General features: G+C 35.4%; 2 long non-coding RNA genes across 4 annotated transcripts in view; one reads left to right on the forward strand and one right to left on the reverse strand.

Annotated features, from left to right (window-relative positions):
• Positions 1-18171, forward strand: part of LOC109501709 — a 123550-nt gene extending 105379 nt beyond the window's left edge. The window contains exon 5 of one of the 2 annotated variants that reach the window (XR_002159943.2): positions 17870-18171. This is a non-coding gene — a long non-coding RNA (uncharacterized LOC109501709). Of the gene's footprint in view, positions 1-3823; positions 4680-17869 lie in introns of those variants that run through there. The other variant, XR_006600937.1, reaches the window with a different exon arrangement.
• Positions 1-21377, reverse strand: part of LOC123386675 — a 136764-nt gene that overhangs the window by 31734 nt on the left and 83653 nt on the right. The gene's annotated exons all lie outside the window — the stretch shown is intronic.

A 21377-nucleotide genomic window follows, 5' to 3' on the forward strand; every position in this document is an offset into this window, starting at 1 on the left:
CTCTCTGTCCCCAAAATAAATAAACGTTGAAAAAAAATTTTTTTTTTAAAATAAATAAAATAAACACTAAAAAAAAATTAAAAAAAAGCAATTCCCAAATGCCTGGCATTCTTCATGGGGCTTATAGGTGCTGAGGTGGGAAAAACAAAACAACAACAACAACAACAACAAAAACAAAAAACACAAGTTTCTCATCCTCATGGGGTTTATGTTAAATGGAGAACACAAATAGGAAATTAATGACATAAATAAGTTTTTCATTACATTCATAAGAGGAGTCATGTAGGAAAAACACAGAAGGCTTTGAAATTACATACTTAATTTAGTCAGCAATGGAAACAGCATATTTAAATCTTTAGAAACATATTTTCCTTATGATCTAGAGTGTTTGGGTGCAGTGGAGGGAGTGAGTAGGTGGGTGGGGAAGGAGGGAGCAGCAGTCTAGTGCCCAGAGCCAAAGGAGGAAACAACTTTGTTCACAATAGGCATCCTTAGCAAAGCCAAGGTACAGTGACATCAGCGTCTACATATTTTCCATGATTTCTAAAAATATAATCAACTCATTAATAGAGAAACACTGCAACACACACATTTTTTAAAAAATTAATGGGTGATTTATGCATTTGGCCATTAGGTTGGGTAGTGCTATTACATTTAGATAATAGTCTCTCTTATTTCCCACACCTTATACTGTTGAGAAAATACTATCCAAAAGAAAGGTCACATACTCTGTCTCAATCCCAATCATTTCTTTCCTGCCCTCCCTTATGATCATTATTAGTCAAAATGTTTGCAACTGTGAACTGTCCTAATTTTTATTTTTAGGTTGTTTGTTTGTTTTGTTTTGTTTTGTTTTGCTAAGTGCACTATAAAGAGAACATACAATTCTTTTGATGGTCATCGCACCCCCTTCAGTTACAGCAATAATTTCCTAGAATGATGGTGCTATTGATTGCCCTACTATAATCTGTGTACCAGAAATGCTTAATACTATCTTGTCATTCATAGTCTGTTTAATGGTAAACAGGAGATTTGTAGTCTGTCAGATTTAATGACCAGAAGAACCAATAAAATATGACAAGGTAGACTTCCCACTCTTTAGGAATGGAACAGTTTCATCAGCACAAATGATAGCCTGTCAGAAAATCCCTGTGGTGGTGGAAAAGAAGAAAAATACAATTATATATTTCTAATCAAGAAAAAAAATGTGCATAATGTCCACATGCAGAATAGAATGTTATGATTTAGGAAATCATCATCCCAAAGTCCATTATTTGCTTGATTAGGATTTCTCAAAGTTGAATTTTTTGATTCTGATTGGGATTAGAAATCTATAAAACCAAATCTATATAGCCAACCAGGCCAGTCTAAAATCCTTCCATCCACAGACCCACTCCTTTCATATTTTGAATCCCCCAAGATTAGGCTCTATAATGATAGGACAAATGGTGCTGAGGGATGCTGGAGACAGCAGTGGAAGTGAAATCCTTCTCCCTCTTTGCATTGTTGCCCTTCCTTAGACCACACCCTTACCCCCACCCCCAGCCCCCACATGTTGATATTGACACCACAACCCCAGCAGCAGTCCTCAACCCAAATCTTCTGCTTAGATCATTGAGTAGTGGTTCTCAAAGTGTGCATGAGAATTACCTGGAGTAACTGGAGAATTTCTATTCTAGAAATTGTGATTCTGTGGTCATATCTAGACCTAGGTGCTGATTTTTTTCTTTTCTTTTCTTTTCTTTTCTTTTCTTTTCTTTTCTTTTCTTTTCTTTTTTTTTTAATTTTTTTTTTCAACGTTTATTTATTTTGGGGACAGAGAGAGACAGAGCATGAACGGGGGAGGGGCAGAGAGAGAGGGAGACACAGAATCGTAAACAGGCTCCAGGCTCTGAACCATCAGCCCAGAGCCTGACGTGGGGCTCGAACCCACGGACCGTGAGATCGTGACCTGGCTGAAGTCCAACGCTTAGCCGACTGTGCCACCCAGGCGCCCCTTCTTTTTTCTTTTCTTTTTTTTCTTTTCTTTTCTTTTCTTTTCTTTTCTTTTCTTTTCTTTTCTTTTCTTTTCTTTTCTTTTCTTTTCTTTTCTTTTCTTTTCTTTTTTCTTTTCTTTTCAGTGACTCCTGGTGAGTCTCATGCAGATGGTCAACACCATACTTTATGGTACTCTGCATACATTCTGTATTTAAATACTAGGTAGCCATTGTCAGCTGCTTGGTTTCATACTCTGTTTCTGCCAGATATGAGCTTGGAGATGATTCTGGCCTCTCACATAAGATCATTGTGAAGATAAAAATGGAAAATTGTATAAGATTTAAAACACCACATGGCATTTCAGGTACTCCAGAATGTTTGCTAGTATTGTTTTGCTGGTGGTGGTGTTGTAGCTTCACTTATTAGCCACAACTTCAACTTAGCTTAATAATTACAGGGAAATATATTGTAAAGGATCAGAGATGCCCATGGGACCCACAATCTCAGAATACAGTCAAGCGCCATTGATGAAATACTAAAATCACGAGCTGAAAATCCACCAAAGGAGCCTCTGTCTTAATCATTCATGGAGACCACAATGCTTCTCATCCCTATTTCTCTCTGTATGCCTCTCTTTGTTGACTGTCTTTATTTCTTCCAGAGCATGGTGAATCATGGTCATGACACATTTCCTGAGTTTACATTAATTCTCCTATCTGTAAGAAACTAACAAGCCCCATTCAGTCCCATTTTCATATTCCTAGACGATTCTAATTATAGGCCTGTTGATGACCTACCATTGGTTCAAGTGGCTGTGAAGTGGTATGCAGGCTCTGAAGGGCAAACAACTGCTAGATTCCAGCTGTATGTATAGGGGTAATTCTAAAATAGGGAAAGCTTTGAGCTGGGCAAGTACCTTCCAAAGTATTTGCCTCAGGGCGCTTGGCTCAGTTGGTTGAGCTTCTGACTTTGGGTCAGCTCATGATCTCATGGTTTAGAGTTTGAGCCCCATGTCAGGCTCTGTGCTGATAGCTCAGAGCCTGGAGTCTGCTTCAGATTCTGCACCTCCTCTGCTCTCTCTCTCTCTCAATCTCTCTCTCTCTCAGAAATAAAATAAACATTAAAAAAATTTTTTTTAAAGTACCTGCCTCAAGGTTTTCCAGTATTAACCACAGTTAGGAGTAATTCAAGATTTCTATAAAATACACCATGAGTTCCATTCAAAGAATTCTCTGGGACATAGCCCAATTATTATGTGGATGTTGCTGGATTTTTGAAAGTTAATATTGAATGATTTATCGTTGGATGAAATCTAAGCCAAGTGGTCATAGGTAAACTTGTGAAGGAAACAAATTTATCATCAGTGGTCTATCTCCCCTAGATGAACTTTTGTGCCTATTTTTTTCCTGATGAGTCATGTTCTTGTTTGCCTGTTTTAAAGAAAAGGGGTAACACTTGGCTTGTATCTTAATGTGTTACCCTCAGTGATACTCAATTTAAGAGCGCCACAGATTATGAGTACAAACCTTAACAAAAAGAAATGAGTCAACAATAATGGCAAATTCAGGCAACTGTGGGAAAGCTATTTTGAGTACTGAGCCTTTTTGCCACCCCTCAAATGATACTGAGGAGATAAACTACCAAGTACTATGTTTTTGGTTAGCTCTGCCTATTAGTGGAATTCAGTTTATTTACAGAGTGCAGACGGTTTGTAGTTGAACCCAATCACTGAGTCATAGCAATGTTATCCTTAGTATAGGGATACCAAAGTTGCATCCTTAGTATAGCATGGATCTTTGCCATATTCCTGACCCACATTTGAACTTCAATTTTGGCACTGAACCAGGTGGTGATGGTCACAGAACAAAGCCCATCAACTCTGGTGTGACTGCTATTTCACGGTTTCCTCTAAAGCAACAATTCTCTGGATGTGAATGGACTGAACAACTTGGTATTTTATTTAACCATACAACTTAAGCATCTATTTGTTTTAAACATTTTCATATTTTAAACATCTTATGTGATATTTATCTAAGTAAACATTTAAAAAGGAAATATATATTGGCATTAAAAAAAGCTATTGCTTTTTTACTTGTCACTTATTACCACTATGCTTTAGGGTATAACTATCCATTTGAGCCATATGAAATTGCTGATATTTGACCATTTTGACCTACATAATGGCTATTTCATTTGGTTCAATCTAAATACTTACAATACCTACTCTGGAAGGAAAGTATCAGCAAGATATCCATATTATATTAAATTAGAAAAAAAGATATAATATTGAGCTTCTAGTGCAAGCCCAAAAATATTTTTTAAATTATAATTAAGAATAGAAAAATGGTAAGAAGGAAGTATTAAAATTGATCAATGGATGCCTTTGAATAATAAATAAGAGGATGGGATATTTTATTTACTGTTCTTATATGGTACATATGTATTACATTTATTTAATAACTTACTGTTTTGTGGTTATTGAAATAGCATATGTTGTTTTTGGAAATCTTGGAAAATAGGAAAATGATAAAGAAGAAAACTATGCTGAGATTTTGTGATGGCTTTTTACCAACTCCCTTCTTATTAAAAAGAGCACTGTTGGGACATCTGGGTGGCTCAGTCAGTTAAGCAGCTAACTCTTGATTTTGGCTCAGGTCATGATCTCATTGTTCGTGAGTTTGAGCCCTGAATCAGGCTCCATGATGACAGTACAGAGCCTGCTTGGGATTCTCTCTCCTTCTGTCTCTGCTGCCCCCCCACTTGTGCACGTGTGCTTTTTCTCATAATAAATAAATAAATAAAAAGCATTGCTGATATAAATTTATATCTGTTATTTTCTTATTGATGAAGATGAGAATTTTTAGATGTGTTTATTGGTCATTTGTGTTAATAGATCCTTTTTTCTATTATTTTTGGAGCCTCGATTCACTGCTGCTTCCAAGAATAACCTGAGTGTTAGAGGCAGGGAGGATCTTTGATCTGCTTTTGGCCAAAATTTCTTTTTGAAGCTACCAATTGAATGTATATTGTTCTGTGATAATGTATTATATGATCTTATTTAATTTATCCATGTGTATATAAATCTGGGAATTCGTATGTCAGTATCTCAAACTATTTTTATTTATCATCCTCATAAGAAGCTTTGGTAAGACATTATTTTTCTTCACTATCTCCACCTCTATTAGTCCTCAAAGGCTTCTATATCAGAACACCAGAGATTGGGTGGCTTATAAACAACAGAAATTTATTTCTTACAGTTTTGGAGGCTGAGAATTCTAAGGTCAAGTCACCACAGATTTGGTGCCTGGTGAGGGTCTACTTCCTGGTTCATAGATCACTGTAATCTCACATTGTAGAAGGGCAAGGGGGCTCTCTAGGGTCTCTTTCAGTAAGAGTGCTAATCCCATTCACAAGGACTTCACCCAAATGATCTAATTACCTCTTAATGGCCCCACCTTCAAATATTCCCTATAGGGATTGGGAACTTCATATGAATTTTGGGAGGACATAAACGTTTAGTCTGTAGCACCACCCAATAAAGTTAGCATCGGTTATGCTTTATATCTATGTTCTTATGTACTTTGTGTATATCTGTGCTTTACATGTAAAAAGACTAAGATTTTTTTCAGCCCCAAAGAACTAAGTTTTACTTCCTTGAGGGAGATATTGCTCCCACTGAGAATGTATGATATAATATACTTTTGCTGAACTCAAAACCCCTCAGTTGTGGAATACCTTCAGTGGACTGTTGAATTCGTTCTTTTATTTGTTTAGCTTCCATTTAAAGGAATTTAAAATGCATTGATATAGGAAACCCAGGTATTTTTTTTTTTTTTTAGCTTTTTTAATGTTTGTTTACTTTTTAGAGAGAGAGAGCCAGAGTATGAGCAGGGAGGGGCAGAGAGAGAAGGAGACCCAGAATCCAAAGCAGGCTCCAGGCTCTAACCTTCTAAGCTGTCAGGTCAGAGCCTGATGCGGGTCTTGAACTCATGAACTGGGAGATCATGACCTGAGCTGAAGTTGGGTGCTCAACCAACTGAGCCACCAGGTGCCCCTGAAACCCAAGTATTCTGAGTAGTATCCATACAGTTCCAGTGGTGTATATCTTTAAATTTACAAATGCCAGAGCAAACTAATTTCCCACGTTCTGTGCCTCTCTTCTCTTCAAGGCCAGGAATATTTAAATTTGCTCCTGTGTTCCTAAAACCAATCCTAGCCTCAAGCAAATTTTTATATCAACATCTTATGGCTCAGCATGGAATCACATGTGCTACTCTTTAACTCTCCTGCAGTGTTCCAGTTTTGGTTGCTGGGTCATTGCTTTGTTCCAGGTCTGTTGGGTACTGGTCTTATTCTGTTACTCCCTTAGTCATTTTGCTTGAGTTTAGATACTGTGGTCATCATTCTCTTTTCTCCATTTATGTCCTACATTGTCCTTGCTATTGTTTTCTTCCTTCTTTTCATCTCTATCTGCACTGTATCACTTCTGTCTCTACCATTGCCCCTAAATTGGATGCCTGCCCCGGATTTCTAACCCCACAATAATAACATGTTGGAATCAAAATGATGTTTATAATTATAGTGATGATAATTAGTTAGTGTTGTAGCTATTGTGTTGTGGTGCCTTAAAAAAGTCAGAGGGAAATACAGGTATCTCAGTGATCTTTTGCATCTTAAATGCAAAGCTAACTAACTCATAAGAATGCAATGCACAAGTTTTTGTGTATCTACCCAAATATATTCTACCTGGTATATTGGCATTGGCTGTGAAAAACTTAACAAATGGTCATAAAAATTTCCTAAAACTTACTTGTGCTATTTCCTTAAAGGATTAACTTAATATTTGTGTAAGAAAATTGAATTGACTAGATCTTTTAGGTGGGGGAACCATGATGCAGCTGACAAATGAAGAAATACCTCAAAGATTTGAGGAAAGACTAGCTTATTTGTCTCTGTAGCATCTAAGTTGAGTTCTAAATCTCAGATAACTTTTCTAATAAAAAGTTAGTGCTTAAAAACATTTATTGAATTAATGCATACTTTGAAATTTTGTCTTCTACCTTTTAGGTCAATCCTTGTTTCCCTCTTGATTTAACCTAGTATAAAAATGAATGAAATCATGAAGACCACTTGTGAACATAAAAAATATTTTTAAAAAAATCTAATAAAATCATGTAACCAATCAAGCAACAGCTTGAAATGTGGTGCTGTATTGCCTATATTTTTGTTCATATCACTCTTTGATGTGGATTTTAAAGTTGGTGAAGGGTTTTGTCTGATAATGGTAGTGTGGTTGGGGAAATGTAGGGGAGGACATTTTGTGTTGTTAAGTCAGGAAGTAAATCATTTCTCTCTTCATATGAAACCTTATCTTCTGAAATTTGTTCATCAGTGTTTGCTTTTATAGCTTCCTTGATCAAATGGACATAAATTGTTACTGGTATCTTGATTCTTCATATCACCATGATATAAAATATAGTGGAAAAGTAGCTTCTTTATTTATTTTGAGAGACAGAGAGAGCAGGAAGAGGGGCAGAGAGAGAGAGAGAGAGAGAGAGAGAGAGAGAGAGAGAGAATCCTAAGCAGGTTCCACAATGTCAGCACAAAGACCACCACAGGGCTCGAACTCATGAACTATGAGATCATGACCTAAGCCAAAATCAAGAGTCGGATGCTTAACCAACTGAGCTACCCAGGAGCACTGCAAAAGCAACTTCTGATCATTTTTTCTTGAATAAAGAACTCTGCAGCTGTGATTCATAGAAACACATCTAAGCACATTACTCTTCTCTGTTACCAAGACCAGATCACTCTTCCTGAGATAATGAAAATGATGCCTTTATGAGGTGATCTTCCTCTAGATTGAAGCAACTATATGAACTCAAGGTAGATGATAATGAAGTTATGGGTTATGAATCCCTAAAGAATTGTTAAGGGATATAGTATACTTAGGTCTGTCCTTAATCTTTGGGGAATCTTAAAAGTAGAATATATTATAATGTAAAGGAACTATTCATGTTTATGTTACCTTCCTGAATTTAACCTCTTCCATAGGGACCTATTTCACCTATAAACATCTGTTTCTATTATCTGCAGTCTTTAAGTAGGCAGGCTGACTGATTCTATCTGTGCTTTACTAGTTATGGCATGTATCAGATCCAAGAGTTACTGATTTCTATACTATGACTGAGTATGATTCCATAGATCATAGTTCTTCTGTAATAAACTATTATTAGTTAATTAAAATTAATGTAAAATAGTTCTTTGTAATAAAAATATATGGAGAAGTATCAGCTGAAATCAGATGAATGAATGAGGTATCAAGAGAAATTATGAGGGTCCTGACACAATGAACAAGTAGAAGAATGAAAGCAGGAACTTAATCGTATACATTGCCCTAACCTAGTAATGTATAGAGATACTGACACATAGTACATGATCAATTAATAAATATCTGGTGTGCAGGGAAAATCAAATATGCTAGATGAATGAGACCATGCGATCCATACAAGATCTGGGAAGACAAAATTATTTTCTTGAGACACTTTGAATGGATTCGTAGTTTTTGCAACTAACAGAGACTTCTAAAAATAATGCATCAAACACTGTCCCAATATATTAAGGAAAATTGGTTATCTGACTGCATAAAAGAGGAATAAATTTGCAAAATATGTTTTTTCAAATAAAGAACTCAGTGGCTATGTTAAGCAGAATATACATAAAAAAATTAAATGAGCTTGAAAACAATTTTGAGAAATTCTTCAGGAAAGAGTCAGAAAGACACAGAGAAAAAGGTTGAGACAGAAGTTAAAATATGGTGAATGGATGTAGAAGAGTCAGAATATATTTAGTAGGAGCCTCAGAAGGAAAGAAGAAAAAAAATCACATGTATAAAAAAATCTGAGTAAATAATGGGCAAGTATTTCTGAGAAGTACAGAGAGACACGAAACTTCAGATTGAGAGGGATCAAAGTGCCAGGGAGGATTAGTTAGTAAACTCACTCCTAGCTCCATTAAGGTTAAATTTAAGGGTAACAAAGACAAAAAAAGTCAAATGAATCAAGAATCAGTTTGACAACTCATTTCTCATTAGTAACACTGGATACAAGAAAATAATGGAGAATGTTCTTCAGAGTTTTAAAGAAAAAAGATTGCAATTTTCTACAAAGCTAGTTATTTAAATGTGAAAGAAAATAAAGACACTTTCAGTCATATAAGATGTCCAGAAGTATCGGTCTGGTCTACCCCAGGAAAGCAGAGCTGCATGCAGGTAGTTTATTTGGGGTAATGACCCAGGGGAGAGGAGGAGATTGGTGAGAGAGAAATGGGAATACAGGGAAAGCAAATACAAGGGTACATTCTAGTATTGGTCAAGACCGTGGGCAAGTGGGCTGGATCTCAGCAGGACCCTCAGAAAATCTGTGCAGATTGCACTTTGGAATTGCTCACTTAGGGTTGGTTGAAGGACTTTTCTCTCTTAATAAAAAGTGATTAGCCACTGGAGTGTTAAGTCTCTGTCACCTTTAGGCTGCACATGCAGATATGCCAGTGAGTATATGAATGCATTTCACACTGTGATGTCAAAGAAACCTTGAGGCAGAAAGTGAGAGATATGTAGTGTAGTTGAGATAAGCTACTACTTAGTTTTAACTGTAAATTTTTTTTCTGTCATGATTGAGACGGGAAGTACATTGAGAAGATGTTATGAGGCATTTAGTTCTAAATCTTGCCAAACATAGGTTCTGCTAGACAGAACTCTTGAAGGGTGTACTTCAGTATGAAGAATTAATTCAGGAGGATTTAGTCTCTTACTTTATCTATTGCAATTTCCTCTTGCACAACACTCCAGCCATATTGGCTTCTTGTCATCTCTCATATTTCCTTTTCCCTCAAATATCTCAGTGCCTTACTCCCTCCTTTTCTTCAGATTTCTGGTCAAATGTCACATTCTTGGGAAGGCTGATCACCCTATTAAAATAATAATATCTCTTCCCCTCAACATGCCATAATCACCTTTTCTTGCTTTATTTCTTCCTATAGCTACAGTTAGTCCTGAAATACTGTACATTTCTGAATTTATTTCTTTAAATTTTTCCTAAAACAGTCATCAGCATATGTCAGCAAATATTTGTTGAAAAATGAGTGAATATGTGTAAAGACTATAAGACCAGCAAAAGAAAATTTATCTGTATGATGGAATGTAGGCAAGGATAAACAAAAAAAATAAAACATAGTAAATTAAAAAAATATATATGAAGCAAACGCTTGCAAAAATAAGCACTAATACAAGAGTGATACAATAAATATAAATGAGTTAGAATTATTGAATAAATGAAAAAGACCCAAATATTGGATTAAATATGATTAAACATTATACCTTTATAAGAAACCCATTTCTTTTTTTAATGTTTATTTATTTCTGAGAGAGAGAGAGAGAGAGAGTGAAGGAGGGGCAGAAAGAAAGGGAGACAGAGAATCTGAAGCAGGCTCTGCACTAATAGTGCAGAGCCTAATGTGGGGCTCCAACTCATGAACTGTGAGATCATGACCTGAGCTGAAATCAGAAGTCAGATGCTCAACTGAGCCACTCAGGTGCTCTATAAGAAACCCATTTAAAACAAAAGAACTCTCAAACATTGAACATAAATTGGTAGAAAATGATACACTAGAAAAATGAATAACTAGTAAGCCACTATAGCAATTTTAACATCTAAAAATTGAATTTAAGTATAGAGGTCCCTGTGTGGCTCAGTCGGTTAAAGGTCTGACATGGTCTCAGGTCATAGTCTCATGGTTCATGAAATTAAGCCCTGCATTGGGCTCTGCACTGATGGTGCAAAACCTGCTTAGGATTCTCTCTCTTCCTCTCTCTGCCCCTCCCCCATCTTTCAAAATAAATACATAAACTTAAAAAAATTAAAAAATAAAAATTGAACTTATGTATAAAAAATGACTATGGAAAAATAGTCATAACCATTATTAGGAACACTATAAACTCCAACTATGTAAAACAACTGACAGAACTTACCTATAATTTTTTCCTCCTGTGTTATTTTATCAAATAGAGCAACCAGAGCAGTGTTAGTTGTAAACATCTTTATATTTGTTCTGACTTTTATTGGAATGCATTAACAGCTGGAAAACATGTACCCTGGGATCACTGGGGGAAAATAATATGGTTAGCTATATTTGATCACTCTGATTTTTCATTAAGCATGAAACTTTAAGATGCATTAACTTATTAAAAGAATAAATAGAAAATTTAATTAAGAAATGTTTAATAACCTCTCTCAAAAAAAAAAAACAAGGGGGGTTGCCTGGGTGGCTCAGTCAAATATCTTACTCTTGATTTTGGCTCAGGTCATGATCTCATGATCATGGGATCAAGCCCTGCATCCAGCTCTACACTGGGCATGGAACCTGCTTAAGATTCTCTCTCTCTCTCTCTCTCTCTCTCTCTCTCTCTCTCTCTCTATCTCTCTCTCTCTCTCTCCCTTTGCCCCTCTTCCCTGCTCCCACTCCCTCTCTTTCTCTTTCTCAAAAAAGGAATATGTTTATATGTTTATATATATTTATATATTCTCTCAAAAAAGGAATATGTTTATGTTTAATAATCTATTGAATCACATTTTTAACATTTTGACTTAATAATTATTCTAATATTGAAACATTTTTTAAAATTTCATATTTACTCTATTTGTTCACAGTGTAATACTCTTGTAATGTGTTGATGGATTTGAGGTGCTAATATTTTATCATCTGTATGTATATGTGAGATTTGGCTCTAATTTTTTGGAGATGTGTTATGGACTGACTGTTTTATGTTTCTCAAAATTCATTTATGTTGAAATCCAGCTGTATGATGCTGATATTAGGAGGTGGGGCCTTTACAAGGTAATTACCTTATGATGGTGGAGACAACATGAGTGAGATTAGTGTCCTTATGAGTAGAGACATGAGAGAGATTTTGCCTTCCATCACGTAAGGATACAAAGAGAAAAGAGCCAATCAGGAAAAGTGCTCTTGCTGGACATCAGATCTGTCTGTGCCTTGTTCCTGGACTTCCCAGCCTCCAGAACTCTAAGAAATAAATGTTGTTTAAGCCACCTGCTTCATGGTATTTTTGTTATAGCAGCCTGAATTGACTAAGACAAGGGTAGCTATTTTTGTCAGACTTGGAATCCATGAATATGTTAATGTCATAAAATGAAATTAGGTAGCTTTCCATTTTTCTCAGGTTTAAGCATTGGAAAAAAAAAAAAAACAACACACACACAATCTTTAAATCATGCAGGCCCCAAGCCTTTTTGAAAATAGTTTTCGACAGCAATCCTAATTTTATATTTGGATCAATTACATTCCTTAGAAAATTGTCTATTTTAGTCACAGTTTAAAAATAAAAATTTCATATAATATTGTCCTCAGTTTAAAATCCCCCTTTATTCATACTTATACTATTTCAGAAATATTTCAGAAAATAAGTTGATAGTATCTGAGTTACATATTGGAAGATGAGTAGGATCTGTGAGGGGGGAAATGAAAATGATTTACATTTACAACATCTCTTTTTCATCAGAAATTCAACGCATTTTTTTATTTTATTTTATTTTATTTTATTTTATTTTATTTTATTTTATTTTATTTTATTTTTTAATGTTTATTTATTTCTGAGACAGAGACAGAGCATGAGTGGGGGAGGGGTAGAGAGAGAGGGACACACAGAATCAGAAGCAGGCTCCAGGCTCTGAGCTGTCAGAACAGATCCTGACATGGGGCTTGAACTCAAAAACCGTGAGATCATGACCTGAGTCAAAGTCGGTCACTCAACTGACTGAGCCACTCAGGCGCCCCAACACATTTTAAAAAGTCTAAAAAAACAAAACAAAATAAAAACTCAATTTAATTAAATTCTGTTTAAAGAATTAAATCTCTTTGGGGGCAATACATGTTCTCCAGTAAGAATGCCTCCGGATGTTTGGGAAATGTATATTTTCATACTGCCTTTTGTTTTAGGCAGAATCTGGTACCTAATCACCCTAAACTGTGAATATATTTTCTTAATTGACATAAGAGTTTTTACAGATGTGATTAAGTAAAGGACCTTAAGATGGAAAGATTATCTTAGATTATCTAGATAGGACTTATTTCATCATGAATCCTTCAAAGAGAAGAAAGGTAGAAGAGTAGGTCAAGAGATGTGAAGTAAGAACGATTTGATCCACTGTTACCAGCTTTGAAGATGAAGGAAAGTGGCCTGAGCCAAAGAATGTGGGCTATCTCTAGAAGCTGGAAATTGCCCTTAGCTAACTAGCAAGAAAACAGGGACCTCAGTCATACTACTGCAAGGAAATAGATTTTCCTCTAGGGCCTCCAAAAAAGGAATGCAGCCATACTGAAATCTTGATTTTAGCTCAGTGAGACCCATGTTGGATTTCTGACCTAGAGAATTGTTAGATAATACATTTATTTAACTGACCAGATTGTGGTAGTTTGTTACAGCAGCAATAGAAAGCTAGCATACCTTTAATCAGAATAAAACTTAGTTATGATTCACATAGAAAGCTATGCTGTTTTTTAAGTAAAAGTTTTAGGACACACACACACACACACACACACACACACACACACAAATGCACCTTGGTTTCTCTTTTCACTTGTTTCATCTAAATCAGCATTTATTGCAATGGGTATTTAATCAATTCTCATCAAAGCAGACCTTTGAATGAAAATCTATATATGGTGCATCAAATAATATTTGGTCATCATTGTTTCTTTAGAGTTGTTTCTTACACTGAACAGTCAATATAAAATATTCTGCTAAATAAGAACACTATATATATATATATATATGTATATATATATATATGTATGTATATATATATATATATTTTTTTTAATGTTCTTAATGTTTATTTATTTCTGAGAAAGAGACAGAGCGTGAACAGGGGAGGGGCAGAGAGAGGGAGACATAGAATCCAAAGCAGTCAGCGCAGAGCCTGACATGAGGCTTGAACCCATGAACTGTGAGATCATGACCCTGAACCAAAGTCAGAGGCTTAACCAACTGAACCACCCAGGCACCCCAAGAACACTATATTTTAGTTCAGTTATATCAAGAAAACACTTAGAATTTGTGTATTTTATGTTTTAAATTTCCTGTCTTGTCAGATTTCATAAATAATGAAATATCTTTAGAGTTCTCCTGTTCCACAATTTGACATATGTTCTTCTAGATTATCTATTTTTCTTGAAATCCTAATCTTTCTCCTTAATCTCCATGTAGCATAAATGATGTGCTGTGTTGGGTTAGTGGTTCCAGTTCTTTATGTAATAGCATCTTTACTCATTTTTACTGGGTAGCTAAGATAGATGGTATGTAGTTACATCCTGACCGACTCTAAGCCAAGAATGGGTGATGGCCCAGTGAGACCAAAGAAGACAGGTTTATTGGGGGAGGGTATATACAGTGAGTCCAGGAATGGCAGGCTGCACAAAACATCTACTGCTGGGATCTACATGCAGCAAGCTTTTCTAGTGTAGCAACTTCGCCTAGCAACCATCTGTATCCTCTCCCTCCTTGCTTGGCCAGCATTCCAAGGAGATCAAGGCCTACCATCCACACATTCTTCATTACAGGGGAGATGCTATGGGTTGGCTACTCCTGTAGCCCTTGTCCTTGAACAATGAACAATAATTTTTTCTACATATTCTGTTTGATGGGAATATGCAAGGAGGACAGGATCTTTACATTCTCAAGATAGTGATGAATAGGAACATTCAGGGTGAGCTTGCACAAACCAGCCTTCCAGCACATTTTATACAGTGGGGAGAGTTAAAAATCTGTCAAGATTAATAAATGGAGTTTGTGAAGCTATAGTTACCTGCAATCGTGAGCATGTCATGCCAAATTCATTATTTCAAAATCAGAATTTAAAAGCCTGGTTACCGTGGTAATTGTTTTGGTACATCATCTTACCTTCCCATTTTTTAAGAAAAAAATTGATGCTGCTTAAATTAGTATTTGGCCGTTTCAATATATAGGAGTCAGATGAAATGAAACCACAGTCACTGAAAAGAACTGGAGTCAAATGTTGCCTTAAAGTAAAAAAAAATTATATATATATATATATATATATACCTCTTCTAATGTTCAATGAAAACCTCATTTGAAATAATTGTTACAGCATGCTATTAAAATTCTGCTTCAATCAAACTTTCTGCCAAATTACTTTGGAAAAGTCCTGAGCTTTGGGGAGCTGTTTGGTACAGGTGGGATCTGACCTAGCTAACCTGATCAAATTTGATACTTGTAGATCTCACAATATTTTGGATTCTCTGGGATCTTTAGGATTCTGAATGGTTTGGTGTAGGCTTCTAAGTTATCCCAGTCTGGATTTAAGTTCATTGAATTCAGCCTGTAAGGAAGATAAGTCACATATTTAGTTGTGCTCTGTTAGCCATTTTAAATATTGTGACCACATATGCTAATTTGCCTACAGTAGCCACAGTCTAAAAAAAGAAAATAAAATCAGTCTCCTTCTTAGCCTATATGTCCTAATCATTTTTCTGAAGTTTAAGTGTACCTTATCTGCAGGTGTTAATGACATTCTCCAAATTCTGTGGGGAATCAAGCTAAGAAAGGAGCTCTGATATGATATATGTTACTGTGGGTCATGATCAAGCTCACTGATAAGGAATAGAATTGCTTAGACTACCTACTGTTCCTATTCCTCCTTAGAATCTGATGCTTTGACATTATTCTGTTCTTGTATTTGTCTTCAAGAGAGAAAGAAAGAGATTCCTTCTTTTTCTATCTCTTAATACTCTTCAGTTAGAGTGGTAAGAGAGTTTATTGTGTTACTTTCCCTGTCCTGGAAAGACCAACGTGTGGATAATTTAGGTTTTAGGAAATGCCTTTTTCTTCTCTTTTTTTCCTCCCATTGGGATTGCCTTCTTTCTGTGCTTCTCTTAACATCTATGAAGAGCTGGAAAGCCAAGATAAGGGGACTGGTGTAGGGGGAAAAAAGAATTTCCTTAGTCTAGGTTTTTTAAAAGTACTATATCCATGGGTTCACTGAAGCTAGGGGTTTCACATTATAGGAATAAATAGTGTGCATTTGCTTTTGAATAGCTCCCTGCTGAATTTGAACAGTAGAGTATAGATGTAGACAGTACTATCTCAGCATGACTAAGAAGAGGAAAATTAAATTTTCATCCTAAATATTATAAATGTAACAAACACTTCGACACTTAACTACAGCTGAACTTATAGAAGGTCAAATATCTGGAGAAAACATACTTCTAGGTTTTTTTTAAGATTTCAGCTGTTTTGACACTATAGATTTCTTAAAGAAAGTCATTCATTTCTTATTCATTTCTTATAGATCAGTGATATAACTACAAGGTTAATCTGTACTATCTTAATATTCTTTTTTTCTAAATTTGTTTTCTTTCCCATGGTACATATAACAAATGGTGTATGTAACTCACAATCAACTCTGGAGAAACTGGAAAATTGATGACATCCCTGTTAGCTTTTCTCTACCCATCTAAAGATCTGGTATTCTCATGATATTCTACATGATGCAACATCTCCCAGTGAAGTCTTTACATTATGGTAACCCATGTGGAATTAAGACACAGATGTGGATGGTGGCAGATATTATGTAAATGAACCAAGCAGGTGGCCATTTTCTCCATGTTATGAACACCACTCATTTTGTATATGAAAACAGAAATGTACTGAATGTTATTAAGCTCTTTGTTTTGCTTAAAATAATGCAACCTTTTTACTATGAAAATCAGTTCTCTCTGATGGAATTTTAATGTTCCAGGTGAGCTCAGATTTTTTAGAAGTTAAAAGTTATTTTGTTCATCTTTGTACAAATTATTTACTGAATATGTGTAATTTCCTCTAATTTCTTTTCATTTCCAATATTTAATGGCTGCATGGTTTGTATGTTTCAGAAAAAAAGAGAGCTCAGAAGTAGAACGGCAGAAGAAAATGCCAGTGTAATTTTTTCTGTTTACCAAAAGCAGTCTTCCTAAAATATCTTCCTCAAATACCTGACAAGTAGCACCAAAAAAATTTCCTGCTTAATTGCTTGTCAGTTTCCATGTATTTATCTTGAACCTGATTTTTCTACAGAAATAATCCTGAGCTTATCAGTAACTGCTAATGGATTTTTTTTTTGTTTTGTTTTAATGTGGTGAGAAAGCATTTCGTTCAAATTGAAGCCTTATGTTCAGCAATGGCTCATCATCGTGAGACAATATTTGTGTGTAACCCACTGTGCTGGCCAGTGCAATTCTTCTGTGTGTGTGTGTGTGATCCAGGGATAATAAAGGGAGGAGGGGATGGTTGTTGCTCTAGAGGAAGAATGGAAAGAGGAAGGCTATATCAATTTGAGATTTAGAGAAAATAAGAGTTTAGGCTTAATGACTAAAATCCAAGACTGGAACCTGGCAATTATGAGCTGGAAGGTGTTCATGCAATTTATGAGTAACCCTATTTTTGGCTGAAACATAATTCAAAGGAATCACTCACCGCTTGAAAGAAAGCCCAGGTAAATTGGCACAGTCACTAAAAAACAACATTTCTATAGCGCTTCCAACAGCTCTTTATTATGAAAGGAATATAAGTGGAAAATCACCCTCACTTGGGGCTTCAAAGATAGCCACCTACAGGCATTTTACTTTCTTAGTGTTAAAAAGATGAAATCATAGTCCTTTTAAAATTTTTCCTATAAGATTTGTTAAAGAATATCTTAATATCTTGTATTTTTCTTATGGATTAACTATTTCTAACCTGTGCTTAAACAGAATTTTCATGTAAAAAATTTCTGAAGGTCACAATACAGCTGCTCTAACTCTGCAATTCTTTAAAATTCAGCAAGAAGCTGTTTGAATTGAAACATCATGCCTTTGGTTCCTGCTAAGCATCTCTCTGACATGCGAAGTAATCAAGACCTTCTGGTGAAACCAGTTCCCTCATCAGAGTTCAGCATGATTGATGGTGATGTAAGGCTGCATTGCTCATGGAATTTCAAGGAGCTATGGCATGTTTATGCTGAAAGGTAAAGGAGAAAGGTCACTCTAATCCCCTAAGAATCTGACTCCCAGCACGGGTAGTGTTGGGGATATAAAACTGGTATTTGATAACTTTTTATTAAAGCAATAAATGAATGAATCTATGAGGGGATGAATAAGTTAACAAATATAGAAGTGTTGCAGGCCCATATATCCTTAATCCCAGTCAGATGTCTTTAGAATGGGTAGGCTCTGTCATGAAAGTTACTATTAAATAAGAAAAGTCCAGAGCAGGTTCAGCAAATATGTTACAACAACTGTCATTCCTGAGACACAGTTAATCTATCAGGATACTCATTTTAATCAAAGCAATTTTGGAATGTTACTTCTCAATACAGTTCTCCATGCAGCCACTACTAATCAATCAGAGTTGGCAAAAGAAAGTCAAATGTTTATTTTTGAAGGTCTAAACAAATTAGTACAATCCCAACACTATTAGTTAAAAATAAAGAGCCTCCTATTGTTTTACCTTTCAGTAGTATATTTTGTAGTAGCCATTTGTTCTACTCATTATTTACTCAAATTGTCAAAAGGTGGCTGGAAATTTCTATTGGAGTTTATGTTTATTGAGAAACAATCATGTACCAAGAGGAATATTAGATACTGTTGTCTTTGTCTTACGTCTTTAACTGGAAATCACATAGGAATCACCTGAGAATCTTGTTAAAATGCAGGTTTAGATTCAGTAGATCTGAGGAAGGAAATAAGCGTCTGAATTTCTAACAAGATCCTTGTCAGATGACCCCAATCTTGCTGGTTGGCCCTCAGACCACTTTACTTTCAGTAGTAAGAGCAGATAATGTACTCTCAACCTTAGCTGTACATTGAAATTATTGGGAGCTTTAAAAAATTGAGACCTGGTTCCTTCCTCAGAAATTCTGATTTAATGGGACTATGGCACGGACATTTGTATATTTATAAACTCCTCAGGTAATTGTAATATGAAGCCAAAGTTTGGAATCACCCCTTCAAGCTATGTAAGCTCTGCATCTGGTACTTAATTCAGGCTAATGATAAAAATTAATTCATTTCATGGAACTCACTTCAAAACACACTGTACTCCCTCCCAGTCCTCACCAATTTGTTTTTGGCTCTTTACTTCACTCTTGTCTATGATCTTTGTCTTAATTTGTGCTCATGGTCTCCCATTTGATTTTTCTTGTAATCAAGCCTAGATTTTTCTCAAAATATTTTGGCCTAGCTTGTTCTTTTCCTCTTAGGGTTCTTAGCTTTTATCTAATACAAATCCTTTGCTTTCCATTTTGGTCCCATGATAAATGGTAGATACATACCATGGTTTTATCAGTTGTAAAACTGTAAGGAGGTCAGAGACCTTTCTTAGAAACAATACTAATTTTACAGATAAGGAAACAGATCTGGAGCTTATATGCCTTGTGAATAATATCCTTAAAATTAGCAGCAGAGCTGAACATGGAACTGAGGACACATAGCTCCCAATTTGGACTTCTCTCTTTCTCTTTCTTTCTTTCTTTCTTTCTTTCTTTCTTTCTTTCTTTCTTTCTTTCTTTCTTTCAATTTAATTTTCTAGAGCAGCTTTAGGTTCACAGCAAAGTTGAAAAGAAGGTGCAGGGATTTCCTCTATTCCCCCTTCTTCCACACATGCGTAACCTCTCCCATTTCACCATCCCTCTTCAGAGTGGTACACTTGTTGCAATTGACGAACCTATATCAACACATCACAATCAAAGTCCATAGTTTCTATTACAGTTTACTCTTGGTGTTACACGTTTTATGGGTTTGGACACATGTATAATGGCATTTATCTTTATATATATATATATATATATAAAGATATATATATATATATATATATATAAAATGAATGCATAACCACATGTGGAAGAACAGTTCAATAGATTCTAAACAAAATGCATAAATGAATAATATGAGTAACTACAGAAAAAAACATTGTAGATTTCCCCACCCATTATGTCTACTTTATGGTGCCTTCTTCTTTTAATGCTTCATGAAAAGTTAAATAAGAATTATATATTTGAGGGGCGCCTGGATGGCTCAGTCGGTTGAGCGTCCAACTTTGGCTCAGGTCATGATCTCTCAGTTTGTGAGTTTGAGCCCCGCGTCAGACTCTGTGCTGACAGCTTGGAGCCTGGAGCCTGCTTTAGATTCTGTCTCCTTCTCTCTCTGCTCCTCCCCAACTTGTGCTCTGTCTATGTCTCTCAAAAAATAAATAAATGTAAAAAAAATTTTAAATAAAAAAATAAAAAAGAATCATATATTTGAATTTAACCCTTTTTAAGCCTTAGTCATCATTTAATAAGAAGATATTACACTTTTGAAAAATCATCAGCAAAATACAGAGGCAGAGGAAAATATATCATTACTGCATAATTGTCAAGGAAAATGAAAGTATATCTTCCTACAATCAAAAACATATTGAACATAAAATTAATTTTGTTTAAAAACTGAAAGAAACAAAATACTTGAAATACTTGAAATTAAAAACTTATAAATACCTATTGAATGGAATGGACTCAACTGAAAATTCAGCAAACTTTAAAAACGTTGCTTCAGTTTTTTAAATGTAATACATATTTGCATGGTTGTCAGAAAAATATCTACTTAGGTTATTTTCATAATAATTTGAATAAGCAAAAACATTCTTTCCCTATTTTCTTAAACTCTGATATTCAATGCAGTGTAAGGAACAAATATTGAGTTCTTACTAAAGGCCAGGTGTGTTAATCATTGGAATTGCAGAAGTAAGTTAGACACAAATTCCCTCAAAGAGCTCACAGTCAAGTTCATATCCTCTTTCATTCTCGCATCAAGAATAGTCAGAAAAATAACAGTCATCATAGGTGTTTGGTTCATATGGTTATGAAGAGTGATTGCCTGATTGGTGTTTAGTATAATGCTAGGTTCTCTGGAGTATAAAAAGAAACTGAAATGCATTGTCCCTGCATCTTGTGCATTTTATGATGGGCTTTAAAATAGTATAAAAATTAAAGGAGTTGTATTTAAAAAAATTTTTTTTTACATTTGTTTATTTCTGAGAGACAGAGACAGAGTACAAGTAGGGGAGGGGCAGAGAGAGAAGCAGACACAGAATCCAAAGCAGGCTGCAGGCTCTGAGCTGTCAGCACAGAGCCCGACGTGGGGCTTGAACTCACAAACTGTGAGATCATGACCTGAGCCAAAGTTGGATGCTTAACTGACTGAGCCACGCAGGTGCCCTGAGGAGTTGTATTTTTTACCTCAGGTAAAACTATCACATCTCCTTATTCCCCCCTTAATTCTTAAATATCGTGTCAAACTAGAAATGGATCATA

The sequence above is a fragment of the Felis catus genome, chromosome B4 (assembly GCF_018350175.1).
Source record: "Felis catus isolate Fca126 chromosome B4, F.catus_Fca126_mat1.0, whole genome shotgun sequence".
Lineage (NCBI taxonomy): Eukaryota > Metazoa > Chordata > Mammalia > Carnivora > Felidae > Felis > Felis catus.